At 48.2% G+C, this 12,276-nt stretch overlaps 1 long non-coding RNA gene and 1 pseudogene across 1 annotated transcript; both read left to right on the forward strand.

Moving 5' to 3' along the window:
- The first annotated feature begins 148 nt into the window (after positions 1-148).
- On the forward strand, positions 149-1,688 carry LOC122154790. Its single transcript, XR_006166869.1, has 3 exons — positions 149-286; positions 373-523; positions 1,235-1,688. It is a non-coding gene; the product is annotated as an uncharacterized LOC122154790 (long non-coding RNA).
- A 3,132-nt stretch (positions 1,689-4,820) lies between these two features.
- LOC122154786 lies at positions 4,821-7,392 on the forward strand (annotated as a pseudogene).
- The last annotated feature ends 4,884 nt before the right edge of the window (positions 7,393-12,276 follow it).

The following is a 12,276-nucleotide window of genomic DNA, read 5'->3' on the forward strand; positions in this document are numbered from 1 at the left end:
TGTTACTGATCTAGTCTGCCTTCCACTTTGCTAAAATTACCGGGTGAAGTTGGCGTGTGCTGATGGGTAGAACTTGCTGCTGTTCTGTGCAGTGCACTCGCTGTAATTAGTTAACTGCTTTACGCTTTTTATTCATCGAATGATCGCCATCCTCGCTTCAGAGAGGGGGCATGTGCCAGAAAGTCTGAATTACGCCCATATCGGAAGATCCTTCCTAGAGTTCAAAGGCAGCTGGCTGCAGAGAGAGCCAGGCCTTACCATTTGCCTTCGTCGGCCTTAAGAGGAGGTAATTTTTAGCGCGGGGAATACAGCGGTCAAGAAACGCTCACTTTGATAACACAAGGCTGATAGGTTTTCCCTTGTGCTTTACAGTTGCGAGACCAAAGCCAGTATCAAGATCAACAAAACCAGCCAATTCAGGATATCTGGATATCATAGCAACTTTCATGAGTAATGTGTTATCCAGAATTGGAGCAGCATGGGCAGGAAATGAGCAGAAAACCTTTTCCTCACGATATGATAGGTAAGCAGCCTTTTCACAAAGTTCAGTTTTGAGCTACGTGTGTGGAGAGGAATAGCAAAAATCCATTTGGATTATGTTAGTATTCTGGAAGGAAGGTGTACCTGAATAAACTTTGATTGGCTTTTTTGTAATCAGTTCATCCAAAGTAATATTTGGAGAGAGACTTTTTCGGCTATGATAATCTTATTTAGGCCAAGACCTATACTGACACGATGGTAAATGTGTTTTCAAGAATTTGACAGCTGAAACTAGAACTGTGGTTGCCACCAAGCTCTCGGTGTACTGCTTTTGAGACACTTGGTTATGTGGCCAAACAGGGATCTTTGACCGCTTCCTGCCCAGTGTCTGCTTCGTTTCTGCCTTTCCTTCTTAACATCGGGCGGAATTGTAACGAGCGGAAAAGAGGCTGGTGGTTGTCAGATGATTTTCCTTCAGGGGCGATGGTCAAATAAACCTGAATTCCGGTATGTTTGGACTTCAGGGGAGTGAAAGTCAGTTACCTTTCCCTGTTTGTTCTAGTGCTAGAGTTGCAGAGCCACCAGCCGTACCTCGTCCTCTCCCTGAGGCAGAGTTGCAGTGTGGTTTTTGGGACACTAGGGACACAAATATCAGTATATGTTGGGGGGGTTTTTTGTCTTCCCTTTACAAAAACCACCTGCATGTTATTGACTGTGAGGTTTTGTTGGCTTTTTTTTTTGTATTTTAATAAAGGTAACCAACGATGATATAGCACTGCCTGGGGATTCATGGGAGCATCATCATGGAATGGCGGAGGATGCATCGTCTGAGACTAGAGATAAGGCAACTCTGTTTACTCTGAGCAATCCTGAGGAGGATCGTGCTGAAGTGGAAGCGTTTTCAAAAAGCATACCTGGAGATGGTTTGGAGAAAATGGATGTCAGCAAAGAAAACAGCAACTTCTCTGCCCGTTCAGACCAAACTACTTTGGAGTATCACGATGCAAAATCACCTGGCGGTTTTTCATCTGTTCCCATGTGCCGAATCGCAAATAGCTTAGCTGTTGATTTCTGGTGGCGAAAAAACAAGCTACAGGCAGCAGCCAGCCCGTGTTTTCTCATGAGTTGATAGGCAGTGCTTTTCACCTCTTAGTCTAGGCCAATCTGAAAATACTATGAAATTGTAGACTCTCAAGTAAGAAGGTAGCAGTTTTTTTTATTTTGTTGGTACTTTTGTCTTCTGTGCAAAACTTGCAGGTTTCCAATCCAGGAATGCTTTTTTTTTTCTCGGCAAAGTAGTCCAGGTAACGAGTCTCTTGGATGTGCTTGGAGATAAATGTTCTGTGGTTCCTGTTGAATTCAAGCCGTTCCTAAAATAAAATGTGTTTTTCAAAGCCCTCTGCCGTGTGGATGACCAGTATGCGAGGGAGAGGGAAAAATGCAAGTTACAGTTACCGACGTGTCCGTTGGTTCAGGTCGCTTCCCTTGGCTGTGTATCCCCTGGCATAGTTTAAGAGCAGGCTTATCCCACAGCAGTCCTTGCTGTGGTGTGCCTTGCTGTTCAACTTGGCTTAAATGCAGACAAAAGCAGGAGCTATCGCTGCGTGACCGATCGCTTGCCTTTTGGTGCTACAACCGTATTTTCAGTACACAGAGAAGGGTGCAGGGAAGTAGTGTGTGATTTCTGTGAGCACCAACAGCACAAGCATATGTGGCCCTCAGAATCCAGGGCGCTGGAAGGCCTTTACGTTTCATCTAGCCTAGTGGTCTCGTAGTGGCTTCCGAAAGGGCGAGAACGGTATGCTCGTCTCAGCCGGATCCAACAGCTATGCAGGCCAGGTAAGATTTTACTCAAAGAACCAACTACAAGCAGTTGTAGCTAATACACGGTCGTAGACTGCTCATTTAGTTTATCTCCCATTATTAACGTTCATGTAAGCGTACTGCAGGTGACTGGCACGGGTCGGTTTACTGGTTGGAAGCCTTACCTAGCTTTTGCCTACGCTCCCGTCATCCCGGAACTCGGTATTACTTTCAAGCACGTTTGCAAATCTTGATTCAACCTGTTAGTGGGGGCACGCGTCCCGGGCAGCAGTGCTTGTGTATGCGTTTGCTTGCTCATCTGTGAAGAGGATGCACTCGATCGTTGTTTAGAGCGAGGTGTTGTGTGATCTGGCCCAAGGAGCGCTGGAGAACGCCTGGCAAGGTTATAACGCTGCTCTGCTGGCGTACGGGCAGGCCGGCTCGGGAAGAGCTGTTGGACGATCGGCTGCGCTGCAAACAGAGGCCCGGTGCCCGTTGTGTGCAAAGAGCTCTTCAAAGCCACCCAGCATTGGGAAAAGTACAAGCAGTGCCAGGTGGGATTAGCGCAAAGTGTCACTTCTTTCCAAGACCTTTCCAGGCGGTACTTTAAAAGGCTGGGTTACTCTCAAATCGGAAAAATGGGAACCGTGACTCTGGAGCAGCTTCCGGTACAAGACAGAGTGGATCCTCTAAAATACTGTGGGAAACAAAGTTGAGGTAGTACAGCTGGATTTACAGATGGGTATGCATGAGAAAGTCTTTCCAGCACCTCGGTAAGGAAATTAATGCCGCCTTCTATACAGCTTCATAGGGTACAGAAGCTTTACAGTGCCGCGCCTCTCCGCTACAGCAGGAGCCAAGTTTTCAGCCATGCAGTACAGCTTTTGTAGCTGCTGGATGCTCCCACTCCATCAGCATCCTGCGCTGGTTGTCCAGCGGATTCGAGCACTGCTGGAAGCAGAAAGCTTCACGCCCGTGCAGCAGGGCCGTCTGTCTGTGAGAGTACTGCCCTGGTTACTGAGGGCTGCTTGCGATTTACTCCTGTGTTCCTTCCCCTTCAGAAAGTGCTTTGTCCTCCCAAACCAGCCTCCCCCGCTGTGTGCCAGCAGGAACGACGCAGGGATGCCGTTTGTGAACGTGTTTCTGTGGAAACTCATTCCTTCCCATCTCGCTTGCCGTACCAATGTGGAAATGAAATCCCTATCTGTAGTCGAGTGTTGGAGAATGGCTCAGAGACAAGGGTCCTGAGCCCACCGAGCAATTGTATGATCAGAGCCTGCTCTAGCTGCTGATGCTGGGCCTCACTAGGGTTTGCTTGCAGCTGCTCGCAGCTGCTGATACCTGAGGAATGTCAAGGACACTTCAGCCTTGTGTACCGTGGTGTGTCGAAAACAGGTTGAGAGGAATTAGGAATAGTGGTCTAAGAAACCTAGTGTTATGATAACGGTGGTCTGAGAAACATTGTGTTACGGTACTGTTGTGTATCGAAAACAAGTAAACAGGAATCAGAAATAGTAGCATGAGAAACTTAGTGTTATGAGAAACTTGTGCTGTAAGCTAACTGCAAGTAGGTGGACCGTGAGAATACGACCCTTAGAGCTTAAGCCAATCAGCTAGTGACTAGTAGGCATAATTAGTAGAAGGATTATAAAAGGCTGTAATGAAAATCAATAAACTGAAGCACACTTTATCACTCATACTGAGTCGGCTACGTTCTTCCTCCTTGGCCTGAGTCCTCGGCTCGCCCAGCCCGGCAGTCGAGTTACTCCTATTACGCACAGTTCTTGGACAGAGGAAAAAAAGCATGTCGTGGCTCTTTATTTTTACGTTTGATTTTGAACCATAGCCTTGCTGCTACTGACTGACCAGATTTTGTTTTGAAGTCAGCAGATTGAGGCCTCCTCTCCGGCTTGTTGCGATTCAAGCTCGCGAGTGACACCGCGGGCGTGCTGTCACTCCGGGGGTTCCCACGCACGCCCTTCGTTTACAGAGCCCCAGGAGGTCAGCATGGCCTCAAGCCCAGCTATCTTCTGTGCCCCCACCCTGGGCTCCCTCCCTCACCGCTGGCTGAGACACCCGGTCTTCCCAGAGACGGGTTTTCCTCCTGCTCACTGGCTAGCCCACCCTCGAGTCTGCCAGCAGTTTAGTCCCCGCTGTACTAAAAAGATGTGGGCAGGCTGGAGAGGGTCCAGAAAAGGGCCACAAAGATGATCAAAGGACTGGGAAGCCTGCCAAGTGAGGAAGGGCCGAGAGAAGGGACTGACAAGTACAAATGCAAAATACAAAGGTGTTAATTTTCAGATACATTCCTTGAGGATTTCAACGGGTGGCTTTAACTACTTGACCGGAATCGGGCGGGTTGGTCTTCCTCTGCTCGGTACTTTTACTGAAGGAAAGGGCGGTGACTGTGACTTCTCGGCAGTTTTCAGTCTTCTGCTGGACCTTTGCTTAAGTCCTCTTGCGTTTCTCTTCCAGGGAGCCATGGCCTGGCGTGGCAGGCGTGTGGTCCTCAACTCCGGCGGTGAGCTCTGTGACAGGAGCGCGGCTCTCTGCGTACCGTTTCCAGGGAGCAAATAAACAGCCTCCCACTGTGCGTGTGGTAAAGGAGTTTTCCTGGCAGAAGAGAACTGGGCTGCTGGTTGGCTTGGAAGAAGCAGAGGGAAGCGTTCTCTGTCTGTACGACCTGTGGATTTGTGGTCAGTCCAGAAAGTTCTGCAGCGTGACGATTGCTGCCGGTCGTGTGTGCAGCTTGTGTTGTAAACTGCTCACGTTGTTCACGGGTGGTGGCAAATCGTTATCCAGGAACAGAAAGAGCAGAAATGGAGCGTGTCATTGCATAAATGGAATAGTCTGTTCTCTGTCCCTTAAACGCATGAACTGTTATCTGTGGCAGGGAGTAGATTGTATGTTTCCCACTTTACACGTGGTGGTGGTCTGAAAGGAAAAGCAGCATTTCACTGTCCTCAGTTTCACGAAGCTCAGCTTGAAGTTAGTCTGTCTGGTAATTAAGAATGCATTAACAGACATTTTTTACCTTCAGGTTATTGAAGATAGTGTGGGTACGGCAGAAACCTCAGAAGCAGCTCCTGAAACATCGCCGTGTAGTGAGCTCCATCCACCAGGCAATCTTCAACACAGCTGTGCTGCTTCAGAGCAACAGATTGAACGTGAATTGCCAGCTAGTGACGATGGTGAATGTGATGCAGCTGAGGGACACCGAGAGCTCTTTATATCTCAGAGTCATTTTCAGAGCTTCAAAAACCTGGGAAACTGTTTTGTGAAACTGCTTAACAGCCTTCTCCTCACGTATCTTTTTCTGTTTTACTGATCACTTCTGAAATCAAACCCGAAAGTTTGCCCTGTCACTTCAAGGCTCTTAGAACAAGTTAACCTTGAGACTCAGTGAGTGCTGGGACATGTTCTTTTTTCAGTAACATAGGAACGAATCGGTAAAGCTGAACTTGTCTTCCATTCCACTAGACGAGCAGCTATCTGTTCATATCATACTGACGTGCTAAATACATCTTTTCAGGGTTTAAGAAGCGGTTAACAACCACGCAGCCGCTCGGCCTCCCTCCCCCACCTGGGAATGGGGGAGGGAATTGGAGGGGCAAAGGGAGACTTGCAGGTTGAGATAGAAACAGTTTACTAATGGTAATAAAATAAAACGGTGACAGTAATAGAAATTAGAAACGGGCAATGCACCGTGCAGTTGCTCACCACCCGCTGACCGACACCCAGCCCGTTCCCGGCTAGCGATCCCGAAATACTAAGACCCCGCGATTGCAATCCCGGAAGCGAGAGAGAGCCCCTTCCCGCCCACCCCTCCTTTACATAGCGAGCGTGATGTTACATGACGTGGAATAGCCCGTTGGCCAGTCCGGGCCCGGTGCTTCAGCCGTGTCCCATCCCTGCTTCTTTTGTGCCTGCGCAAAGGCAGGACATAGGGATTTGGAGAGTCCTTGAAAGCTCAGTGTGCTGGCAGCATTCTTCTCGCTCCCGAAAAGGAACATGAACTCAATTCCAGCCCGAACCAGGACAAAGGTCACTAGATTCCAGAAGGCAAAGGCTCCCTTAATCACCTGTGACGGGAGTGGAAGATGAAACCAGGAGGCATCAAGTAGAGTATGGCATCACTGCTAGAACACACACAAGGGGACAACTGAGTGGAAGTCCAGGCATTCCCTCGGAAGGCACTCATCAACTGCTGCAGACAGACAGACCGGTTCTGTTTGAATGTCTCCTGGGAGAAGTACCAAGCGAACAAAAGGAGCACCTGAGACTTGTAGACTTGAAACGGGAGGAAATACTCGAGATGAGCAAATACCTGTGATGCCTGTTCCTCCTAGGAGAGGTAGGAAGCCTAAACTGACTAATTCAGAAAAAGTAGAAAGCAGCCATTCTGATGGACAAGCGTTGTCCGTCAGCAGGCTGCCCATAGCTGTTACTCCAAGAGGAGGATTAAGGAGAGCAGAGGAAGCTGCTTCTGAAGTCTCGCAAGAGGCTAGCGAGGAAAGTTCTCCTGCTGAAGGTAGCGTTATTGCTTCTGCTCCTTCCAAAAGGACTAGAGGAAGAAAAAGAGCAGGAGGTCAAGAAGCTGGCCAGAGTGCCACCGATCAGAAGATTAAACAGGCAGTCAGTCCCAGCAGAAGTGCAAGAAAACCGAAACTCATTGATTGACAATTTACTGGCAGTATTGTCAAGGATCAGGAGGGGCTGCCTAGTGACCAACTCCTCTTACCTGTGCCAACTAAAAGAGGCAGAAGGAGGAAGAGGAGTTCATCAGAAGTTTTGGAAAATTCTGCCCTTGATCTGTCTAAATCATCGCTTCCTCGGGCAGGATTTAAACTTCCTGTCACTCCTAGAAGACGCGCGAGGAAGGGGGCACAAATTTTCTTGGCAGGCAAAGAATCTGCCTGTACTCAGGAAGGCATACGTGCAGGTGGGAGAGTGGAAATCCTTGGTTCTCCTAGGGGCAGAAGAAGAGTTCCACATGCCAAGCCAGAAAAAACGGATACTCGTGAGCAAGAACTTCCACAGGCAAATGAGGAATCAGCCACACCCGGGAGTCTGGTTTGCCAATTGACGGGGTTAACACAAAGGACACAGACACCAAGTTAAAGAAATAGGCTTATTTTACCTTAAAGCAGCAGAAAGAATAAGCAAGGTAATGCACCTAGACATTACTGTTTAAAGCAGCAGAAAGAATAAGCAAGGTAATGCACCTAGTCGTTACTACATAAAGCTGGCTATAGTGATTAAGAAAGATCCATCACCAATTGCCCTCATACTTTACCATCACCCCGACCCGTGCATCAGCTGGGGAGCCCCGTCACAGCGAAGGATCAGAGAGCCTTTCCCAGAAATTGGGAAGTCCTACGCAGTGTGTCCACTCGTAGGTGAGGTCTCCGTCTGTGCTGTGAGAGGGTCTGGCTTTTATACAGTTTAACAAACAAGTCTAAACGAAATGCACAGGAGATACCTGGTAGATTGACATGCCTCACTCAGGCGTGTCCGGATCTGGCCAGGATCCGGGCACGTCTGAGGAGTTTCTGTTTTTCTTTACATTTGGGATTTATAGTTACTTCCTATTGTTTACTTACAGTTCCCAGGGATTGTTCCCAGGGTTGCATTTTCATGCTGATAAGTGCTGGTTGCTTCATTCTGCTGCTAAGATGCTGATTGCTGGTGGGGGAATGCACTCAGAAGTCAACTTTGGTTTGAGGCCTATTGTTTGGGCCTTTTCTGTTTCAGAGTCCAGTAAGGAGAGCCCGTCGGGGCAGAAAGAGACGATCGTTATTGAAGGAGAGCACAGGGGAGGAGGCCTTCTGCCGAGGACCTGATGGCAGTCCTTTGCTGCTTGAAGACATAAACCTGTCAGGACGTGATGAAGGATCAAGAACTTCAACAGATCCTGTTTCAAGAACCAGATCCTGCAGAACTGCCATGCATCAGAAACGGCCTGTTGAGGAAAAGGAGTCCTTCCTTTTCTCTCCTCCTCTCACAAAGCTGACAAAGAAATTTAAAGGTGGGTGCGCTACGATTATACCCAAAACAGGGCGTATTTATTGCTGTTTTGCAAACCAGAGAAGACAGACCGTGAGGACGGCTTTAGGTATTGTAAGGAATGTAACCGTGCAAAATCAAAAATCCTGCAAGAGGCCATTCATCTTTTTTCTGAACTCTGTATGAGTGGGTGGCTAGTTGAGGTGGAAACAGATGAGGGGACTGCTCTGAGTAGAGTGAAATGAAATTTACGCTGAATTTTTGTTAGGAGCTCATTTTCTCTCAGTTTCAAAGCCCGAAGGGTATCTGTTATATGTATGTTTATGATATGTGCTTATATACGTTTTATAGATATGTATTTTATATATATATATTATATGATAGCCATCCTTTCCCCCAGTGGGGAAACAAGGAGACACGCTTCCAAGTTCCGTTCAGTTTTTAACTTAAAATGAGCTGCATCTTGCCACAAACTACACAGCTGTTTAATTAATTAGGTGATAGTTTCTCATGGGCATATACTTTGCTAGGGAGGTTATTGTGCATAGGCTTCTTTTGATTAGAGTGCGTGGTAAAAAAAAGTTAGGCTTTGCTGGTGTGGCGTTGTTTCCCTCGCGTGGGGAGAACATACTTAAATCTGTAGGAGAGAGTCACCAAAAACCCAGGCCTGTTGCCCTGTTGCAGATGTCCCCGCAGTTCAGCTTGTCAGGTTGCTGTTTGTAAAAGTATGTTTCAGCATTCGGGATTGAACAGCTGTCTGGCCAGGGTGCTGGGCAGCCTGCCCTGGGGACCCTGCTTGAGCAGGGGGGCTGGGCCGGGTGACCTCCAGAGATTCTGGAAGGCCTTTGTCTTCAGTGTGATGCTGTGATTCTGGAATCTGTGATGCGAGGGGCAAGCGGTGAGATGTCACTGGGGGGTGGCGCGCTGGAGGTGTCCTGCTGACTACGGTCTCCCTCTGCCAGGAAGGCTGCGTGTGTGTTCTGTGCTGAGGCACTCAGCACCTACGTCCGTCTGTCCAGGTACACCAAGCGGTGTGAAAAAGAGCATCATTTCAGAACTGACGTCGGGAGCTTTTGCAAACTCTGCCGTGTTAGGCAGGGACTGCACCCCTTGGATGACAGCGGAGTTTTGTCAGGGAATAGCCACAGGAGGTAGCTGGGTAAACTGGCTCTAGCGTCAAGTTCTGGGGTGGTTTGGCTTGTTTTTTCATTTAAAGGGAAGTCAAAGCTGTGGGCTGCATCAGCTCCGGGATCTTCTCTGCTGGGGGTTGTTGGGCTAGAGAGCTGAAACTCTTTCTTCTTCTCACCTGCTGCTGTAGATTCGTGCTTATGGAGCAGCCGCACAGACTCTGCAGGAGAATCTGTAGGCTGCGCTTGAGTGAGATAAGCCTGATTGTAGAATTCCGAGGCAGACGGTCTCCGATATGCTCGTGGCCTTTTAGAGTAAAACTCCTGTTTTGGTCTGAGTGGAGAGGTGATACCCCGGTGGGTCACGCTGCCACGCGGAGGGACTTTGACAGGCTGGAGAAATGGGCTGACGGGAACCTCAGGCAGTTCAACAAGGGGAAAGGCCAAGTCCTGCACCTGGGGAGGAACAACCCCATGCACCAGCATGTGTTGGGGGCTGCCCAGCTGGAAAGAGGCTTGGCAGAGAGACCCTGGGAGCCTGCTGGGCACCAAGCTGACCGTGAGGCAGAAGTGGCCCCCGTGCAGAGAAGGCTCTTGGTGTCCTGGGCTGCGTAAGGCGGAGCTTTGCCAGCGGGTGGAGGGAGGTGAGGGCTTTTGACTCTCTGGAGCCCCCGGATGCAGTGCAAAAGGCTGTCCCGCTGTTTACTTTGAAACGCTGACAAGCACCAAAAAGCAAATGCAGCAAAACTGCTGCAAAGAAGTTGTCCCAGTTGGAACTTGATCTGTGCTAGCTGTGAATGCTGGCAGAGTGGTCAGGCTGGCTGGCTGCAGCAGCGTCCTGCGATACTGGCTTTGCCATTGGCAACGCTTTTTTCAACGTGTTGACTTGTGCTTAGTGCAGGCCCCTGACTTACACTTCCTGCCTTTCCCACACTCCTTGGTTTTGCGCTGGCAGAAGATACTGGACATATTCTCAACCCGAGTGCTTGTGACTGGACATGTAGTGGATTCCAGTGCACAGGCTTCAGAGCATGAACTTTCTTACGGTGCCATTTTCAATAGCGCAGAGAACTTGCAGAACGTAGTAACTTGGAGTAGTTTGCATTCCCATGTGTATGGAATATCTCTTGTTTAGCCACCTATTTAACCCTGTAAATCAGTTCAGCTCTCAAGTTTTGCCACCAGCACCTCTGTTTTGACATAGTGAAATACGAACTCCTTGTGGAGCACCTGTAGAAGTGTGGACACCGTCTGAAGGGCCTAGAAATTTCTGTAGTAGACTGCAGGGATGTGATGAGGGCAGGCAGTAGGAAGGAAGGGACTGGAATAAGGAATACGAGGATCTCAGAACAGGAAAATATCAGTGTTTTAAAGTGCTGTGTTCTGTTTCCATCGTAAGTGTATGGGAAACTACTTTCTGAATGATGAACTGTGGAAGTCTGTATTGCTTGCAATGTGAAATACGATTTTTCTCAGCTCGCATCTTATTAGCCTATGTGAGCAGACGTGAACTCAGGGTATTGGGTTTTTTCCTGTTATTTATCTTGTCCATACGTCTGTGTCACTTTTTGTTTGTGATCCCACAGGCATCAGAGAAGGGAAAGGATTCTCGCTTTGCTCTGCTGTGAGATTGAAAACTGTCCCGAGTGCCGCTTTTTTAAGGGAAAGAACTACAGGTGATGTACAGGAGATGATTCGCTGCATCCCGATGGAACTTGTGTCAATCTCAAAAATAGTTAGGGCTGACGTGGGTCATTTTTTTTTTTTTTTTTCTTTACAGTGAAGAGTGCGAGACCTGATGGCTCGGGTAACGAGCAGTCTGCTGCAGTTTCCCGAGGTGACTGTTCAGGCACTTGGGGAAGATGAGACAACCCTAGATTCTGTGCTGAGCGGGAAGTTTTCTGGAGGTGAGCATTTTCCTTTAAATTTGGTCTTGGTGCAAAGATGTTATTGCCTGGAGGTTACCTGAAGCACCGGGGCACCGTAGCAACTGTGTCAGGTTGGTGCTGTTAAGATGCGTCGGGTTTGCCGAGAACAGAAAGGATGTTTTAACTATTAAACGTGTTCATATTAAAACGTTAGTGTAGCTCAGCTTTGAAACTACAGCAGCCTGCACCCATCTTGTGCCATCAGAACAATTTCCGTAAGCGTTGCTGGGTCGGTGGCCCTCCTCAAATTCTAATTCAGTAAGAGGCAGTTTTCCAAAAAGTAATAGTGTTGTTTGGGGCCGTATTGATTTGTACCAGCTCAATCTCTGTGACCGTCACATGCCGAAATGTTACAGAGGCAAACCCCCCTGGTTTTACTTTTCTAGTGTGAATAAAAACAGAAGGAGGGGGAGAAGGCTGTTGAGCGCTGCATCCGTATTTCCCAAGAATCTGACAGGACGCAGATGAGTACCCAGTGAGAGTTGCTGAAAGTGGCTGAGCAGATTAGGTCATTGACTTTCTAGGTGATCTGAAAGTAGAGCTGGGTGCCTGCCCGGATGCCTGGGCTTCTGTTTAGACCAGCTAGAGTCCACCTGCCTGACTGGAAGTGCAGTGGTTGAGTTGAGTTACTCCTTGCTTTGAGTTTGAGGAAGTTCAGTGAAACAGCACGTGTTAAATTCTTCCTGTGCTCAGCACGTGTAACAGTTTGAGTTTACTCATGTGGTGCCCATTTTAAGATAAATTCTTGCTGAAGTCTAAATCCCTGCCCAAAGTAGGCATGTGGCAAGTAAAATGAATACACTAGAAACGAATTGGTTTAGATTTGCTCTACTCAAAGTAGGCTTTAGGACTTGTATTCCCCTATGTATTTAGAGGATTCTAGCAAAACCTAGCTGAATATGGTAAACAGACTAGAGATCAATATCTCGTAA

This window comes from Tyto alba, unplaced genomic scaffold (assembly GCF_018691265.1).
Source record: "Tyto alba isolate M040663 unplaced genomic scaffold, T.alba_DEE_v4.0 Super-Scaffold_47, whole genome shotgun sequence".
In the NCBI taxonomy this organism is placed as follows: Eukaryota; Metazoa; Chordata; class Aves; order Strigiformes; family Tytonidae; genus Tyto; species Tyto alba.